The sequence below is a fragment of the Mauremys reevesii genome, linkage group 3 (genome assembly GCF_016161935.1).
Source record: "Mauremys reevesii isolate NIE-2019 linkage group 3, ASM1616193v1, whole genome shotgun sequence".
Taxonomy (NCBI): domain Eukaryota; kingdom Metazoa; phylum Chordata; order Testudines; family Geoemydidae; genus Mauremys; species Mauremys reevesii.
In genome coordinates, this window is record NC_052625.1 from 117,572,289 (window position 1) to 117,578,288 (window position 6,000).

Sequence of the window (6,000 nt, forward strand, 5' to 3'; positions counted from 1 at the left end):
CTCTTAAAATAGAGATTTATACTGAAAATACAGAACACAGTGGCACTATAGTAGTTAATTTAATGCATTTGTGATTTTAATGTGTTCATCGAATGCACCTTTTCCAAATGTTTAAAACACAGTGAAGAGCTCTTAAATGACATATGGAAAAAGATTTCCATTACTGATTTTAGTGATTTTTAAGGGTTTTAACTTGTTGATAAACCCAGTGACATGATTATTTAACAAAAACCTATAGTCAAAATCATGCTGCCAAGAATACTCTCTTTAAAAAAACAAGAAGATATTTTGTATTGGCAATTTAGCGATGAAAATCAGGAATGTGTGATGAAATTATCTTTCAGTCAGTGACTCACTGATGAACAGAAAACTGTAAAGCAGACTGTAATGTTTTTTGGGCCTCTGCATTTATCATGTAGAAAGTAAAAGAGATCTATTAGCTTGTAGACTGGCTATGATCATCCAGTTTACATATAAAAAGGGGGAGAGAGGGTTCTGAGGAACATATATGTGAGGAGGTGTTATGTGATTTGTGTTGCAACAAAGTCAATTTAAGCATTGCTAAGAATATTGATGTGACACATGCAAGCTTCTGGCCCTCAGGCAAGGATGTTCAGGACTGGAATTTTTCATCATTCTGTCTCCCCAGTTTTATTTATTTTGTTCATTTTGTGTGCATTTTTATATTGAATTAGTCAGGGAGTCTCCAAGGCCATGTCCAAATTCATCATTACACAAAGGGGAAGAGAGAGGGGACGCAGGAAATGTAAGGAAATTTAAATGATGGCCATCATTTCTGAGGCTGGGAAAACAACAACAATAGACACCTGCCCATTAAACACATTGCCACACACTGCATTTCAGTGGGAGTTAGGCACCCATTTGTCCCTCTGAAAACCTATATCTGCATTATTTCTCCTAGACTTGCAAATTTGGGCTCAGTTCAGTAAAGCCCTCAAGCTTGTGCTTCTGTCCATCCATATTCAGAAAAACACATGCTTAAAATTATATGTATTTGTTGAATTAGGGTCTTGGGGTCATCTTTGACTCTTCTGTCTCCTACCACTGCAATATCTATGCTGTCACCACAGCCTCTCCATTTTATCTCTGTGTCTTCAAAATCTGTGGATTCGTCTGCATTTCTACCACAAAATCTCTTGCCATCACCTACTCATTTCTAACCTTGAGATGCAATCTTTTTCTCCCCTGCCTCCTGGACTCTCACCTCACCCCCCTGCATCCCAGTCATCCAAAATGCTGAAGCAATATCATCCACCCTGCTTGCTGCTCTGACCATATTTAGTCCCTCTTTAGATCCCTCCACTGGATTCACCTAACTTAATGTATCACATTTAAGATCCTTATCTACCTTTTTCAGGTTCTGCACAATTCCACTCCCATTGTTTTCACTCCTCCATTCACTCTAGTGCAGCCATTTAATTAACATTCACTTCATGTTCTCTATAGTCTCATCTTCATGCCTACTTCCATGCTGCCCCATCCACCTCGGAAACTCTTTCCTTGGAAACTGAATATGGAAAGTACTCTAATAACATTGTCTCTGAGCTAATATGTTTGTGAGTAATTGGACTGGCATACAGGAACTGCTTTAAAAATTGAAAAGGAGCCTACAGCAGTCATTTGAGTGTTGTTACATGAACGGACTCTGCCATTTTATAGTTGTTTTCCTATTAGATCCTAATTAACATCCAGCATGTATTTGCACGTCACCATGAGGATGGCACTGAAATGAACATACATACAGTGGCATAAACATTAAAATGTAGTTACTTCTCTATTAAAGTATATGACAATTACAATGTTAAATGCTGGCATTTGATTATAACTAAGTACTATAAGGTGCAATAATGATCCGCACAATGGTGCAATAGTGGTCCACACAATCAGGAGAATAAAACTCTTAGCTATGTTTCCCTCTGAGACCTTATTGTTGCTACAAGGCGCCTGTTAAGCAGAACTCTTATTAATGCAGGATCAAATTCCACGCGTACCCAGCCCTCCTCACCATTTAATATTCTGCACAATACTCCAGACCTGCGCTGGCCCCATTTATGCTTCCCCAGAAGCTCACTGAAGCAACACCGGCAACGAGGTCTTACCTGAAAAGATGCCCCAGCAGGCTCTGGTGGAGCAACTCCCTGAGGGCTATACAGGGAAAAAGAATAAAAATAAACAGCTAATAGGACATTTAACACCCGTGAAACCAAAGCATGTTTCAGAAGAAATATCTGTTAAGGTATCATGATATAACCCTCCTCTGTGTTTATGCATTAAACATTTTATATTACCTTGTGTTCCTATCTTACCTGAAAAATATTGAACAATTGCTGGTCATTAAAAAGCCCATGAGGATTTAACATGGAAGCGTTGTGTCTTCTCCGTCCAGATGACATGACTACCTGCATACCTTAGATATAACCCACTACTTTTTTGATACAGGAAGAAATTGAGCTATATTCTTCTTCTTCCTCTGAAGCACCTGGCAATGGCCACTGTCGGAAGACAGGATACTGGGCTAGATGGTCTGATCCAGTAGGGCCATTCTTATATCTTCATAATTGGACCTCCAGATGTCCATGGAAGGTAGCTGTCCATCAGCCTGGGGAGTTAGTGATAACAATTATACACTTTTATGAATATTGAGAGCTCTAGCTTTCATTAGACCCTTCAATATATGGAGAATTTTTCTGCAAAGCCAGTGATCTTATTTAGGATCTTGTAGTTGAACAGCCTGTAGGTTTCAGAGGAGTGGTAATGACTTCCAGGTCACTGGTTTAAATCCAGGTCTGGCTGACAGTGACTGAACATTATTTCCATCTGACTGCTCCTTAGTGGCCAGTGTGAAATGAATTGTTTTCTCAGTTTGGCTTCCAGTGGAATGAAGTCCACATCACATTACCACAGTCTCAGCAGCAAACCAAAGACTAAGCAGGCAAAGAGGCTGAACTATCCTGTAAGTGATTCCTCTGGGATCTGGCATGAATTGCACTGGTGAGCTAGTATGGGAAGCTTGCATTGTCATTGTAGTATGTTTTTGTACCACTATTGATGCTTTCCTTGAATTGCTTCAAGAAAAGCCCCAACTCAAATGATGCTTGTTTGTAGTATCTCAAGAGCTATCAAACTGGTACCATTGAAAAGAACACCAGACTGTTCTTGCTAGTGAGATAAGACTGAATTTATAGGAATAGTGTTGTGTTAGGCATATGATATTTAATTAAAGCATGGCTAAATCTAACATCACTTGGCTCTAGTTCTGTAGCCGCTCCACAGATGGAAGTGCTGTTGATTTTAATAGGAATACTGGGCATAGAAAAGCTACAGAGCAGAGCCTTTATGTGTATTGCACTGTTTTAATGATCGCCAGAGCTTAAAAAAGATTGTTGTGATTCATTTTTAAAGACTAAAGTAACATTAATATTCTCTTCATATGTCTTTCCCATATGAGAATTTTAAACTCAAAAAAACTCACAGCTCCCTGGTTGAACTTTATTTTATCTTAAAATTGTTTAAATTGTTAATGAAGAGCTGAGAGAGCAAAGAACACTCCTATTTGGGTTTAATTAGGGCTGTCAAGCAACTAAAAATATTAATTGTGATTAATCAAGCTGTTCAACAATAATAGAATACCATTTATTTTAATATTTTTGGATGTTTTCTACATTTTCAAATATATTGATTTCAATTACAACACAGAATACAAAGTGCACAGTGCTCACTTTATATTTATTTTTGATACAAGTATTTGAACTGTAAAAACCAAATGAAATAATATTTTTCAATTCACCTAATACAAGTACTGTAGTGCAATTTCTTTATCATGAAAGTTGAACTTACAAATGTAGAATTATGTACAAAAAAGCTGCATTAAAAATAAAACAATGTAAAACTTAACAGCCTACAAGTCTACTCAGTCCTACTTCTTCTTCAGCCAGTCACTCAGACAAACAAGTTTGTTTACATTTGAAGGAGATAGTGCTGCCTGCTTCTTATTTAGAATGTCACCTGAAAGTGAGAACAGGCATTTGCATGGTACTGTTGTAGCCAGCATTGCAAGATATTTCCGTGCCAGATGCGCTAAAGATTCATATGTCCCTTCATGCTTCAACCACTATTCCAGAGGACATGCGTCCATGCTAATGATGTATTCTGTTCAGATAACGATCCAAAGCAGTGTGGTCCAATGCTCGTTCATTTTCATCATCTGACTCAGATGCCACCAGAAGAAGGTTGATTTTCTTTTTTGGTGGTTCGGGTTCTGTAGTTTCCGCGTAGGAGTTTTGCTCTTTTAAGACTTCTGAAAGCATACTCCATGCCTCGGCCACCCCAGATTTGGGAAGACACTTCAGAGTCTTAAACCTTGAGTCGAGTGCTGTAGCTATCTTTAGAAATCTGATATTGGAACCTTCGTTGTGTTTTGTCAAATCTGCAGCAAAAGTGTTCTTAAATCAAACAACATACGCTGTGTTGTCATCTGAGACCACCATAACACAAAATATATGGCAGAATGTGGGTAAAACCATGGAACAGGAGACATACAATTCTCCTCCAAGGAGTTCAGTCGCTAATTTAATTAACATATTTTTTTAACAAGATCATCAGCATGGAAGCACGTCCTCTGGAATGGTGGCCGAAGCATGAAGAGGCATATGAATGTTTAGCATATATAGAACATAAATACCTTGCAATGCTGGCTACAAAAGTGCCACGTGCATGTTCTCACTTTCAGGTGACATTGTAAATAAGAAGCGGGCAGCATTATCTCCCATAAATGTAAACAAATTTTTTTCTCTTAGTGAAGTAGGACTGAGTGGACGTGTAGGCTCTAAAGTTTTGCATTGTTTTGTTTCTGAGTGCAGTTATGTAACCAAAAAAAATCTAGATTTGTAAGTTGCACTTTAATGATAAAGAAATTGCACTACAGTATTAGTATGAAGTGAATTGAAAAATACTATTTCTTTTGTTTGTCATTTTTACAGTACAAATATTTGTAATCAAAAGTAACATAAAGTGATTACTGTACACTTTGGATGTTTTCCTACATTTTCAAATATATTGACTTCAATTACAACACAGAATACAAAGTATTTAATAAATTTCAATTGATATTCTATTGTTTAACAGTGCGCTTAAAACTGTGATTAATCGTGATTAATTTTTTTATCACAATTAATTTTTTCAGTTAATCGCATGAGTTAACTGCAATTAACCAAGAGCCCTCATTTTAATTTATCATCATATTTTCATCATGTTTAGACAGACCTTTGCCTCCCCAAATGTTTTATTTTAATTGCCCCGTCAATTTGTAATTAGCCACAAGATAGTCCATGCTGTTAATTACTGGGTTGAAGATGTTTAAGCTTGATCCAAGTTCTTTTAAATGTAGCTCATGCTTCTATACTGTACTGAGTAACAGTATTGATGAACATGCCACAGGTGAAGTATTGAAATGAATTCTTCTGCTCACTGCACTAAAAACCACACATTTTTTCCTCCCTCTTGTGTGTTTCTTTCCCTAAGGATATCATCTGTGCAGGATTCTGACTCCTGGGCTCTAACGTCAAGATTGGTGGAACTTCCCTAGTTCTCAAGGCATTTTGACCTTGGAAAGCAATGCTGGGGGCAGTGGGGTTAGGGCAACTAGACAGCAAGTGTGAAAAATCGGGACAGGGGGTGGGGGGTAATAGGAGCCTATATAAGAAAAAAGATCCAAAAATCGGGTCTGTCCCTATGAAATTGGGACATCTGGTCACCCTAAGTGGGGTGGAGAAGGGTACAGCGCACACCAAGCCTTGTATGGCTTATCAGGCACCACTCCTGCTGAGTGTAAGTGCCCCCGCTCCCAGTCAGTTCTTTCTTGAGCACAGTTGGTGGAGAAGCTCCTTGGCAGGAGATGCAGTACAGTGGCTATTGCTCTAGAAGGTTTTCTCAGCATTCTAATGACATTTATCAGGTGTCCTAGCTTGGTTCCCAATATGC